The sequence below is a fragment of the Doryrhamphus excisus genome, unplaced genomic scaffold (genome assembly GCF_037039965.1).
Source record: "Doryrhamphus excisus strain RoL-2023G ecotype Guam unplaced genomic scaffold, RoL_Dexc_Guam_v1.1 HiC_scaffold_24, whole genome shotgun sequence".
In the NCBI taxonomy this organism is placed as follows: domain Eukaryota; kingdom Metazoa; phylum Chordata; class Actinopteri; order Syngnathiformes; family Syngnathidae; genus Doryrhamphus; species Doryrhamphus excisus.
The window spans coordinates 3,664,173-3,679,323 of record NW_027621862.1 but is presented as its reverse complement, the minus strand read 5'-3'; positions in this window follow the sequence as shown (position 1 = coordinate 3,679,323).

Here is a 15,151-nt window from a genome sequence, read left to right as displayed (position 1 = left end):
GCTTTGCTTCTTCCTACTCCTTTTGGACATGTGGAACTGTGAACTGATTATGGGATGCATTCAATTGTAATCTGATGCATGTTCAAATGAAATTAAACCATTACCATTACCAAACTTCAGATATTGGGGATTTTAAGCTTTCACCGACAGTCCGACTACTGCTTTTTCATTCAATTTGGATTGAATTGTCTTTTTTGACACTAAATAATTTAATTTAATTTAATTTAATTTAATTTAATTTAATTTAATTTAATTTAATTTAATTTAATTTAATTTAATTTAATTTAATTTAATTTAAAAACAAATAAAATTAAACAAAATTAATTTTTTTTAATTATTGTGTTTTTTTAAAAATTATTTTTTTAAATACATTAATTTTTACAAAAATATTAAATTAAATTACATTCAAAAAAAGAATTATTATATTAGGAAAGCAGGAAGTGAACAAATGTAGCAGTTACTGATTGTAAATGTACCAGATGGAGGGGTAGGATTTAATAAGCTTTGCTTCTTCCTACTCCTTTTGGACATGTGGAACTGTGAACTGATTATGGGATGCATTCAATTGTAATCTGATGCATGTTCAAATGAAATTAAACCATTACCATTCCCATCAAATACTCAAAAATCATACTTGAATTTTGAAGCTATTTGCAGGGTAAGCGCTCAAAACGAGCGCTATTGTTCCATGTCCACTTTCATCCACACCGAGTCAGATGAATGAGGTGGAGCACAATCAATCACACATAGACTTTGCGTCTACAGTCTACTGCTCCTGAAGTGCAGCACACAAAAGGGTGAACATTTGTCTAAACGTGCACCCCGACTGTGTTGCCTGTGCTATTATTTTTCTGGCAGATATACCGCATGCTGGCACTGTTATTAAACCCCATCAGCAGGAGTGACTCTACAAAAAAAACACCTACTAGCCTAATTAATCACTAGAAAATTTAGTACACACCAACAAAAACATTATTCCCAGTAAGCGAGGACACTGGTGACCACTAGCATGTCAGCTAAACAACACATTGAACCGGCGAACCCTTGCAGCAGCTGCTGTAATGACAATTCCCGTCCACTGGGACCGCTTACGAAAACAATTAAAGAGCACTTAAGAGCGACAAGGGCTTGGAACTGTGTTGGGAAGCTCATCCTGTACTTTTGTCTCCCGCTGGCGTCAGACAGGATTAGGTTGATGAATGTAAGCTAATGATTGTTGTCGACACCAAGAAATAAAGTTGACATGTTATGGGAATAAAGACGTCACATGAAGACATTTTAAAAAACCAAGAAGAAAGACGAAAAATTGCAAAAAAACCAGCCGAAATTGCAAAAAAAACACCATAATTAATTAAGAATAAAGTCAAAATATTAGGGGAAAAAACTCACAATTTTACAAGAATAAACATGTGATATTATGGAGAAATGTAATCACTTTAGTAGCATAGAGTTGAAATATTAATTAATTAATTTTCGGGACGCTGGAGCCTATCCCAGCTGTCTTCAGGCAAGAGGCGGGGTACAATCTGGACTGGTCGCCAGCCAGCCAATCACAGAGCACATAAAGACAAACAACCATTCACACTCACATTTATACCTATGGACAATTTGGAGTCGCTAATTAACCTAGCATGTTTTTGGAATGTGGGAGGAAACCGGAGTACCCGGAGAAAAGCCACGCATGCACGGGGAGAACATGCAAACTCCACACAGAGATGGCCGAGGGTGGAATCGAACTCGGGTCTCCTATCTGTGAGGCCTGCCCGCTAACCACTTTTTCCGACGTGCTAAACTTAAACATTCCGTCATTCATTTTCTACCGCTTATCCTCACGAGGGTCGTGGGGGTGCTGGAGCCTATCCCAGCTGTCTTTGGGCGAGAGGTGGGGTAAGCCAGCCCATCACAGGGCACTTATAGACAAACAACCATTCACACTCACATTCATACAACCTTACTGATTGTAGAAAAAAAAGTATTTCTATCTGTGATTAATTATGAGTTAACTATGTACAAAATGTGATTAATTTGTGATTAAATATTTTAGGTGAATGATAATTTCAGTGAGTGTGAATGGTTGTTTTTCTATATGTGCCTTGTGATTGTACCCCGCCTCTCACCCCAAGACAGCTGGGATAGGCTCCAGCACCTATGGACAATAGCATGTTTTTGGAATGTGGGAGAAAACGCACGCATGCACGGGAGAACATGCAAATTCCGCACAGAGATGAGGGTGGAATCGAACTCGTGTCTCCTAGCTGTGAGGCCTGCATGCTAACCACTTTTCCACTTTTTCCAATATTTAAGAAAAAAATGTCATATTATGAGAAACAAACAACAAAATAAAGTTGTAATTTTTTGGAACATTTACTTGGAAAAAAGTTATATATATATATGTATATATCATGGAAATAAAGTCAAAATAATATGGGAATAAAGTCTTAATATGATGAGAAAGAAAACAACAACAAATGGTGGGAAAAAAGCCAAGAAAAATAAACTATGAGGTTCGATAACAGTGCCACGGTGTAGTAAATTTATCCTAAAAATAATAGCACAAACAACAAAGTAGGGCTGCAAAAAGGCACAATGGTATAAGATGCTCATCCATAGTCAATGAGCGTAAATACAAAGATGGCAGCCGCTCAAAAAGCACACCGCCATTAGTCCCGCGAGTTGCACCGTGCCGAGCGGCGGCAACACTTTGACCTGTGTGCATCAAAACAAGCCATTTACAGGTGCAAAAGGTGCCTATGAATAATCATGACGCTATTGCCACGCGACTTGCTGCATGGATGCACAATGGAAATCAAACTCAAATAATCCGCAACAAAGCGCTGCAACATGTGGTAAGATATTTCCACTTTTACTGAGTGTATTTACTATAAAAAGCCTTCCTGATTCATCATTTAATCAATATCTGAGAAGAATTACTATAAACCTTGCAGAGTACCACAATACAGTGCGGTCACAAGGAGGCATGACATGGAACAACCACAAAAGCCATCAAAGATCCTTTCTCTAAAACTACTTTTACTCAGTGTATTTACTATAAAAAACCTTTCTGATTCATCATTTAATCAATATCTGAGAAGAATTTATCGCTATAAACCTTGCAGAGTACCACAATACAGTGTGTTCACAAGGAGGCATGACACGGAACAACCACAAAAGCCATCAAAGATCCTTTCTCTTAAACTACTTTTACTCAGTGTATTTACTATAAAAAACCTTCCTGATTCATCATTTAATCAATATCTGAGAAGAATTACTATAAACCTTGCAGAGTACCACAATACAATGTGTTCACAAGGAGGCATGACACGGAACAACCACAAAAGCCATCAAAGATCCTTTCTCTTAAACTACTTTTACTCAGTGTATTTACTATAAAAAACCTTCCTGATTCATCATTTAATCAATATCTGAGAAGAATTACTATAAACCTTGCAGAGTACCACAATACAGTGCGGTCACAAGGGGGCATGACACGGAACAACCACAAAAGCCATCAAAGATCCTTTCTCTTAAACTACTTTTACTCAGTGTATTTACTATAAAAAACCTTCCTGATTCATCATTTAATCAATATCTGAGAAGAATTACTATAAACCTTGCAGAGTACCACAATACAGTGTGTTCACAAGGAGGCATGACAAGGAACAACCACAAAAGCCATCAAAGATCCTTTCTCTTAAACTACTTTTACTCAGTGTATTTACTATAAAAAACCTTCCTGATTCATCATTTAATCAATATCTGAGAAGAATTACTATAAACCTTGCAGAGTACCACAATACAGTGTGTTCACAAGGAGGCATGACACGGAACAACCACAAAAGCCATCAAAGATCCTTTCTCTTAAACTACTTTTACTCAGTGTATTTACGATAAAAAACCTTCCTGATTCATCATTTAATCAATATCTGAGAAGAATTACTATAAACCTTGCAGAGTACCACAATACAGTGCGGTCACAAGGGGGCATGACACGGAACAACCACAAAAGCCATCAAAGATCCTTTCTCTTAAACTACTTTTACTCAGTGTATTTACTATAAAAAACCTTCCTGATTCATCATTTAATCAATATCTGAGAAGAATTACTATAAACCTCGCAGAGTACCACAATACTGTGCGTTCACAAGGAGGCATGACACGGAACAACCACAAAAGTCATCAAAGATCCTTTCTCTTAAACTACTTTTACTCAGTGTATTTACTATAAAAAACCTTCCTGATTCATCATTTAATCAATATCTGAGAAGAATTACTATAAACCTTGCAGAGTACCACAATACAGTGCGGTCACAAGGGGGCATGACATGGAACAACCACAAATGCCATCAAAAAGCCTCTCTGAAAAACTATTCTTTAAGAAAAACTATTACAAAAAACAAGTCAAAGATCCTCTATAGTATACACCAGGAGTGATGTGCTGTTTTTTTTTTTAGAACTGTTAGTCAAAGATCCTTTCTGTTAAACTGCTGTTTTTTTAAGTACCCACTGCAAAAATGCTACACAAAGATCTGCTACAGTATATGACAGGAGTCAAAGATCCTCTATGCTCTCTGCTACAAAAATGTACACACTCTGATACAAAATACGTGGTAGTACAAATACTAGCATTTACAGTTAAAAATGGTAATATTTATTGACTTGAGTGACTGTTTTACTCCAATATATAAGACAGCAAAGGCTGAGAGAAGTTGCCATATTGTCAGCAGCATTGGTTTTGTGATTTAAACCTCCTGTGATCACCTTGACAGAGTGCGTCATCGCCTCGTATGAGCCTCTCTTTGCCCACAGGCTGCCTTCAAGCTCCCCGCATTCTCTCGCTTATTCAGAATCTCAATGGCTTTTCTTCTGACTCTGACTCACTATTTATCTATGACGTTCTTTCAGCTCCACAGTCAAACGAGCCACAGGTAACGGAAACAATGTATTATTCTCCGCTCACATGGACTCCCGAAACCTTTTGTCTGAACGGAAAAACAAAGTCATACTTCAAGCGTTATATGAATTTCTGTGTTTTTTTCCCATTTGCTTCCTGCTGACAAAATTCCAAAATGGTGCTAAACAGATGGCATACATTTACATGAAGAGAGTGGACATAGCCAAAGATGATATCATGCATTATGCAGCACGGTTAACAAATCGGCGACAATCAGGGCGATGGTTCACTTGTATAAACCTTGTTTGCACCGGCGCTATCTCGGAATAACAAATCGGGAAGTTCATTCATTCATTCATTTTCTACTGCTTATCCTCACAAGGGTCGCGGCGTGAGGTGCTAGAGCCTATCCCAGCTGTTTTTATACGAGAGGCGGGGTACACCCTGGACTGGTTTGCCAGCCAGCCAATCACAGGGCACATATAGTCAAACAACCAGTCACACTCACATGAACAATTTGGAGTCGCCAATTAACCTTGCATGTTTTTTTTTGGAATGTGGGAGGAAACCAGAGTACCCGGAGAAAACCCACGCATGCACGGGGAGAACATGCCAACTCCGAGGTTGGAATTGAACTCTGATGTCATAGCTCGGATGGCCTGCTTGCTAACCGCTCATCCGCTGTGCAGCCCCAAACACTCGTCATTCATTCATTCATTTTCTACCGCTTATCCTCACGAAGGTTGTGGGGGGTGCTGGAGCCTATCCCAACTGTGGACTGGTGGCCAGCCAATCACAGGGCACATATAGACAAACAACCATTCACACTCACATTCATACCTATGGACAATTTGGAGTCGCTAATTAACCTAGCATGTTTTTGGAATGTGGGAGGAAACCGGAGTACTCCATCTCCATGTGGAGTTTTTCCCAGAGTACTCCGGAGGTGGAATTGAACCCGGGTCTCCTAGCTGACCAACGTGCAGCCCATTGGGAAGTTACTGAATGCAAATCTAAATTGAGGAGGAAACCGGAGTACCCAGAGAAAACCTACGCATGCGCGGGGAGAACATGCAAACTCCACACAGAGATAGCCGAGGGTGGAATCAAACCCGGGTCTCCTAGCTGTGGAGGTCTGCGCGCTACCCACACATCCACCATGCAACCCATTGGGAAGTTACTGAATGCAAATCTAAATTGAGGACGAAACCAGAGTACACAGAAAAAACCTACGCATGCGCGGGGAGAACATGCAAACTCCACACAGAGACGGCCGAGGGTGGAATCGAACCTGGGTCTCCTAGCTGTGAGGCCTGCACGCTAACCACTTGCAGTTACTAAAAGCAAATCTAAATTGATGGTAAGAATATAAAAGGACCCATAGAAAGTAATGCAGTAATGCTATCATAGTGTTTCCTGCTAAATAATGCAATAAGGAACAATGCAGCTAATGATAAAAGAACCTTTTTAGGTACTACTAATGTTAATTCCACTTTATTAGGTACTCCTGCTCTATCCATCCATACATCTTCTACCGCTTATCCGAGGTCGGGTTACAGGGGCAGCAGCCCAAGCAAGGAATCCCAGACTTCCCTCTCCCTGGCCACTTCCAGATCCTCCTGACGGATCCTGAGAATCTGTCTACAGTTTTCCCGATGTAGACTCAATCTCCATCCTGAACAAGACCCCGAGGTACTTTGTGTGGACATATCATCTCGTACTTTGGTACGAGGTACATTATTTAAAAAAAAAAAAAACAAAAAAACCTTCAACTGTATTACGGAAAGCAGGAAGTGAACAAATGTAACAGTTACTGGGTTGGATTTATACTATGCAGCCCTTTTAATATTTGTATTATTATTAAACTATATTAGGAAAGCAGGAAGTGAACAAATGTAACAGTTAGTGATTGTAAAAGTACCAGATGGAGTGGTAGGATTTAATAAGCTTTGCTTCTTCCTAATCCTTTTGGACATGTGGAACTGTGAACTGATTATGTGATGCATTCAATTGTAATCTGATGCATGTTCAAATGAAATTAAACCATTAAAAAAATTTAATAAATTTTTTTTTATTTTTTTTTTTAAATTAAATTAAAAAAAAACTTAAATTATATTAGGAAAGCAGGAAGTGAACAAATGTAACAGTTACTGATTGTAAAAGTACCAGATGGAGGGGTAGGATTTAATAAGCTTTGCTTCTTCCTACTCCTTTTGGACACGTGGAACTGTGAACTGATTATGTGATGCATTCAATTGTAATCTGATGCATGTTCAAATGAAATTAAACCATAAAAAAATGAAATTATTATTTTTTAAAAAATTTTTAAATTAAAAAAATTAATAAAATAACTTAAATTATCTTATGAAAGCAGGAAGTGAACAAATGTAACAGTTACTGATTGTAAAAGTACCAGATGGAGGGGTAGGATTTAATAAGCTTTGCTTCTTCCTACTCCTTTTGGACATGTGGAACTGTGAACTGATTATGTGATGCATTCAATTGTAATCTGATGCATGTTCAAATGAAATTAAACCATTACCATATACTTAAACTCCCTGACCCGTTTTCTGGGCGAGAACCATGGACTCTGACTTGGAGGTGCCGATTCTCATTCCGGATGCGAACCGATCCAGTGGGAATTGAAGGTCACGGCTTGATGGAACCAGCAGGACCACATCATCTGCAATCCGGTATCCTCCAAACCAAAGACCCTCAACACCCTGGCTGCATCTACTGTACATATTCTGTCCATAAAAGTCATGAACAGAATCGACTCCTGTACTTATGAGAACTAATAAACAAACTAAATATTTTTTTAAATTGCCCTTTTATTAGGAATCTAATTAGAACTAATAAAACAAATATATTGCTTCTTTATTAGGTACTCCCGCACAAGCTAATGGAAGCTAAAAACAAAGAAGACAAAATGTTCCTGTTTATTAGTCACCCCAGCACAATCTAATAAAAGCTAAATGGGGAAAAAAATAAAAACAGAGCAGAGTAGTATCCTTTTTTATATTTATTAATTTTCATTTTAATTTCCAGTCCAACCTTCAAGCTTGAAATATTCAAAATCACGCATTCATAGTCCAGTTGAAATAATAATAAAAGAAGACACAAATAAAAAAAAAACGACTCGGGAAGTCGTTTGTCTCGAGCTTCTCACTTATTAAAAGGTGTATGAAATATTTATCGGACACGGGCCATCATTAATATTGCAATGTTTGCTTTAAACAATTGAAGACCATACAACTGTAGTGTTCTGCGCTGAATGCAAAAAAATAAAATAAAATAAAAACAACCTAATTAGGGCATGGAGAAGGGAGACGTAATGGGATTGTGTCACTCTATAATAGAGTGACAGGCTCTGTAATCAGGTTGGCTGATGTTGACTTAAGCCAGGGAAGCATTACACGCCTGTAACATGGAATCAAACATCCCCTCATCATGCATGATGGGAGCCAATGCACTATTGTCTGACTCGAACTCTGTCATTCCTCACCATGGATTCATAAAGTAACCACTTCATTTTTTTTTTTTTACAAAAAAAATATATACTGGCCCATGTTCACAACACAGTCCAGTGTGAAATGCTGATTAAATATTAATTAATTAATTAACACTGATTAAAATATTTTTTTATTTTGCTGGTCGGAACTCCAACCACTTCTACCTGAAGTTTGCCTCCTTAGGAATTGTAAATGTAGCTTTCCCAGAGCTTTGAGGAAGGCAGAGAGTGTATCTGGCCTACACCTCACGCCCATATAAGGAAGCATGGCCCTCTGTGACATCACAAAAAATGGTAATGGTTTTATTTTATTTGAACATGCATCAGACTACAATTGAGTGCATCACATAATTAGTTCAAAACATGTATTATATGAACAAAAACATGAATAGGAATAGACATATAAATATAAATAATGTAGGAAATGCCCCTTGGGATACATGGTGGATGTCGACAGCCATGGATTTGAACAAAGACAGAATATTTTTCATGAAAATGTCATAAATATTTTGTTAGTTTCATTTTTTTATTAAATTTATTTAATTAAAAAATATTAATATTTATGTATGGGCTGCACGGTGATCGAGTGGTTAGCGCGCAGACCTCACAGCTAGGAGACCAGGGTTCAATTCCCACCCTCGGCCATCTCTGTGTGGAGTTTGCATGTTCTCCCCGTGCATGCGTGGGTTTTCTCCGGGTACTCCGGTTTCCTCCCACATTCCAAAAACATGCTAAGTTAATTGGCGACTCCAAATTGTCCATAGGTATGAATGTGAGTGTGAATGGTTGTTTGTCTATATGTGCCCTGTGATTGGCTGGCCACCAGTCCGGGGTGCTAACTCGCAAACTAGAGAGCTAGCAACCTAAACGGTAGCATTCAAGTTATTTCTTTTAAACTTAAATAGCCAAAAACTTACCACTTCCACACGGCTAGGGAGGATAACTATGAACATGAATCAAACGTAATAATTTTTTCTGGGTACATGATACCATACAGCATCCGTATCAAACTTGCACGGGCCGCACTAACATTAAACTTTCATATCAAGGCGGGGGCCTCAAACTAGTGTCCTGCGGGCCACATTTGGCCCGCGGGCCGCGTGTTTGAGACCCCTGCTTTACGCTATGTCTGTGTCAAAACCCAAATAAAACATTAATTCATTCATGTCTTTACATAGTTTTGCGTGAGCAGCACAAAGAGGTGATGATGCAACTCCACAATAGAGTAGAGCATATTTGGTGCAGTTAAAAAAAAAAAACGAAAAAACAAAAAAACTTCCACATGAAGTCCATGCTCCACAGCAACCAGGAAGCGGAAAAAAATCTTGCCATGTTGCCGGTAAATGTAAATAGCTCATGGTGTTATATTTATTAAAAATTTATTAAAGATTATTCTCATGAAAAACAGCTATTTTTTCATGTTATTTGTTGTGGCATTGGTGTTTAAAAATAAATATATATGACAAAATTTTATTTCTTTGGAGTGGTGAATATTTTGGTGACTTTTAGTGACATTAGGCATTTTACATGAGAAAGAGGACACTAGTCTGTGGTTGCATTTCCACGTGTCGTATTCTCCTCCCCCTCACATAACAGCCGCTCAATCCGAACGAGACCTTTCCTCGCCGACTAAACCATTTTATCTTTGCAGGATCGGACAAAAATGTGCAAAGTATAAATATGTGACAACCTTGAGCATGAAGTGAAAGCTTAAATGGTCGAAATGGCCTTGCGGTCTTTTCATGTATAAATGCATCATCCTGTACTACTTGGCTCTCAAAGTTAACACATCCGCTGCGAAATACCGTCTGGGATCATTTGCAATATCATCAAACGGCTGCCACGGAATATAGATTTGTTCCTGCCCCGGTTAATATTCAAATGTTCTCCTTTTCTAGGGCACAAACACGCTGGAGATCCTTTACTGCATCGCTGTCATCTCAATTGTCATACAGTGGAGGGAACCATGAATATTTCCATTTTAATACCATGCTGGAGCCTATCCCAGCTGTCTTCAGGCGAGAGGCGGGGTACACCCTGGACTGGTGGCCAGCCAATCACAGGGCACATATAGACAAACAACCATTCACACTCACATTCATACATCCTTACTGATTGTAAAAGAAAAAGTCTATCTGTGATTAATTATGAGTTAACTATGTACAAAATGTGATTAATTTGTGATTAAATATTTTCGGCGAATGCTTATTTCAGTGACTGTGAATGGTTGTTTGCCTTGTGATTGTGCCCCGCCTCTCGCCCCGAGACAGCTGGGATAGGCTCCAGCACCCCCGCGACCCTCATGAGGATAAGCGGTAGAAAATTAATGAATAACATCAATAAGAGTAATACAAGAAATGCTGGAGCCTATCCCAGCCGTCTTCGGGCAAGAGGCGGGGTACACTCACTGAAATTATCAAAATATTTAATCACAACTTAATCACATTTTGTACATAGTTAACTCATAATTAATCACAGATATAAATACTTTTTTTCTACAATCAGTAAGAATGTATGAATGTGAGTGTGAATGGTTGTTTGTCTATATGTGCCCTGTGATTGGCTGGCCAGCAGTCCAGGGTGTACCCCGTCTCTCACCCGAATACAGCTGGGATAGGCTCCAGCACCCCCGCGACCCTCATGAGGATAAGCGGTAGAAAATGAATGAATAATTGACTGGCGACCAGTCCAGAGTGTACCCCGCCTCTCACCTAACGGCAGCTGGGATAGGCTCCAGCATTTCTTGTATTATTCTTATTGATGTTATTCATTCATTCATTCTCTACTGCTTACCCTCACGTGGGTCGTGAGCCTATCCCAGCTGTCTTGGGGCGAGAAGCGGGGTACACCCTGGACTAGTGGCCAGCCAGCCAATCACAGGGCACATATAGACAAACAACCATTCACACTCACATTCATACCTATGGACAATTTGGAATCGCTAATTAACCTAGCATGTTTTTGGAATGCGGGAGGAAACCGGAGTACCCCGGAAGAACATGCAAACTCCACACAGCGCTAACCACTCGACCGCTGTGCAGCCCACCATAAACATAAAATATTTAAAATAAAAAACAACAATAATGTAAAGTATATAAAAGGTAGTTTAGGACTTACATGAAATATGATTATTATGATTATAATATGATTATAGACATGACCTCACTGAAGTAAAAAGCTGTTCTTGGTAGCATCTTCTCCTCCCTCTGTCGACTTGACGTCAGTCCACGGGTTATATAAAGATTTTATCCAGCGTGTGCTGCTGTGACAGGTAAGTACATATATACAGTCTTTTTCACGGCCGCTAAAGTTGATAAACATCATGTTTTATAGCCAGCGGCTCCTCAAGGCCTGCTATGAGACGATCGTGACGACGTGGAGGAAAAACAAAAGCTTCTTCAAATGAAACATTTCTATGCTTTAACCTGCACTTAGCTTACTCTCTTCTATTCTACCTCAAGGAAGAAACATCTATCCTAGACAGACATTATATTATATTATACATTATTTACTTTCAAGCTTTTTACAGCAATGTTATCCAATCAGAATCTAAGATCAGTACATAGACATTTATTTTAACAATATGTGCATTATTGTAGTCCTTCGGTACAATATATACAAAATCAGAGCTGTTATTATATGTATTTTTATCTTTTTTTATAGAATATTTTAACATTTAGGCTGCACGGTGGAAAAGTGGTTAGCGGTTAGGCCACACAGCTAGGAGACCCGAGTTCGATTCCACCCTCAAACATCTCTGTGTGGAGTTTGCGTGTACTCCCCGTGCATGCGTGGGTTTTCTCCGGTTTTCTCCCACATTCTAAAAACATGTTAGGTTAATTGGCGACTCCATAGTTTAATTAACTCCAATTAACTCCATAGTTAATTGGTGATACCATAGATATGAATGTGAGTGTGAGCCCATATATAAATAAAACGGGGCTGCATGCTGGTCGTGTGGTTAGCTATTATGACATGATAACAAAAACGGCTCGAGTGGCTAGCACGCAGGCCTCACAGCTAGAACACCCGGGTTCAATTCCACCCTCGGCCATCTCTATGTGGAGTTTGCATGTTCTCCCCGTGCATGCGTGGGTTTTCTTCGGGTACTCCGGTTTCCTCATTCCACATTCCAAAAACATGCTAGGTTAATTAGCGACTCCAAATTGTCCATAGGTATGAATGAGAGTGTGAATGGTTGTTTGTCTCTTTGGAAAAACATAGATTGACGGCTAAATTGAGAGCTTTGCCATCCATCTTAGCTATCTCTTCATCACATTACTGCAGCCGCTGTGCCCATCCACCTCACAGTTGAAGATACTTGAACATCTCCATCTGGGGCAGGATCTCCCAAAAATGGAGGGAGTACTCCAACCCAGAGAACCGTGGCCTCGGATTTGGAGGTGCAGAGTTTCATCCCATAAGATTCACAACGTCTCAGTAAACATTGAAGGTCACGGACTACATATTACGTAATAGCGTCTTGGATGCGGCTAGAAATTCTGTCTATGAAAATTATGAACAGAATGAACCGTGACCGTGACGAAAACCACATTACGTGTCTTGTCGCTAAGTTTCGACGAACCAAGACAGTCCCTCAAATTTCACTAGAATTTTTAATTATTGCTTCTGCATTGACAAGGAAACACAAATTTTTAAAAAAATTATTACGCATAATTTGAATGTACCAAAGTCAAAAGTACAGTACTTACTGTATTGTCTCTATGCCGCCCTCTGCTGCCAAGTGTGGTCACTGCAGGGTATTCGCACAATGCACCTTCATTCATTCATTTTCTACCGCTTTTCCTCATGAGGGTCGCGGGGGGTGCTGGAGCCTATCCCAGCTGTCTTTGGGCGAGAGGCGGGGTAAGCCAGCCAATCACAGAGCACATATAGACAAACAACCATTCACACTCACATTCATACCTATGGACAATTTGGAGTCGGTAATTAACCTAGCATGTTTTTGGAATGTGGGAGGAAACCGGAGTACCCGGAGAAAACCCACGCATGCACGGGGAGAACATGCAAACTCCACACAGAGATGCCCGTGGGTGGAATTGAACCCTGGTCTCCTAGCTGTGAGGTCTGCGCACTACAATGCACTTGTAGGAAACAAAATAAAAATCTTTCAAATCCTGTTACGTTAATAATAACAATAACAATCCATCTGTTGGTGTGAATGTACTGTGAGAATTAATTAATCCTTTAATTAACTGTGACGCTTTTTTGTGTGTGTGTGGCTGCAAGCATTTGTCTGCCAGACTGGAAATTACCGATAAAAAAAAAATGCAGCAGCTGAGCAAAGAAACTCTTGAGTCCGCGTTGTGTCCTTCTGGAGGATTCTTCATAAGATCCACTTCATATTTACACCTTCTCACTTCTCACAACATATCTCAACTGTGTTCTTTTTCGCTTTCCTCTCATAGTAATGGCAGTGACCTCTAAGGGTGTACGATACCGCAAGCAGTTAATTGACTGGAGTAGTTCCAATCAATTAGTTCTCCGTTATTTACCCAGCCAGTCCCTGCAGAATTCATTCAGACAACTGCAATTACAGCAGCGAGTGCTGGGTCCTCCCTCCTTGTTTGTGGAGAACACCACCAATATTCACTGTTTGTCGTTTGTTATCTTTCCCCACAAACACATCATAATCACCATCTGTTACAGCATTAAACACAACACTATTGGACAAGGATGAAGAGTCTTGAACCAGTCATGATGTGCTATATACATATCACTATATTGACACTTACTATGGTACCCATTATGGCATTGGATGCTCATATCACCTTGTACTTCGGTACGTGACAAAAAATAAAAAATAAATTAAAAAATAAAAATAATAAAAATAAATAAAATTAAGTTTAAAAAAAATTATATTTTTAAAAATATTTTTTATTCATTCATTCATTTTCTACCGCTTATACTCACGAGGGTCGCAAGGGGTGCTGGAGCCTATCCCAGCTGTCTTCAGGCGAGAGGCGGGGTACACCCTGGACTGGTGGCCAGCCAATCACAGGGCACATATAGACAAACAACCATTTTGAGCTCGCATAGTAGTTGGTTAATATTCTGCATCATACGTTGGTAGTGTATTGTCTGGTTGATGCGGCACAATACTCTTACTGTAGTACTGTAGCTATATATGCAGTATATGTATTTACATTCCAGCATCCATTTTTATTCATTCATTCATTCATTTTCACGAGTGTCGTGAAAATGCTGGAGCCTATCCCAGCTGTCTTGGGGCAAGAGGCGGGGTACACCCTGGACTGGTGGCCAGCCAATCACAGGGCACATATAGACAAACAACCATTCACACTCACATTCATACCTATGGACAATTTGGAGTCGCTAACTAACCTAGCATGTTTTTGGAATGTGGAATGAGGAAACCGGAGTTTCATACAAATTCCACACAGATGGCAGAGAGTAGAATTGCACCCGGGTCTTATAGCTGTGAGGCCTGCGCGCTAACCACTCGACCACCGTGCAGCCCTGATATTTTTATATACAAAATAAATATTAATTTGTTGATTTTCGACCGCTTTTCCTCACGAGGGTTGCGAAGGTGCTGGAGCCTATCCCAGCTGTCATCAGATGAGAGGCGGGGTACACCCTGGACTGGTGGCCAGCCAGCCAATCACAGGGCACATATAGACAAACAACCATTCACACTCACATTCATACCTATGGACAATTTGGAGTCGCTAATTAACCTAGCATGTTTTTGGAATGTGGGAGGA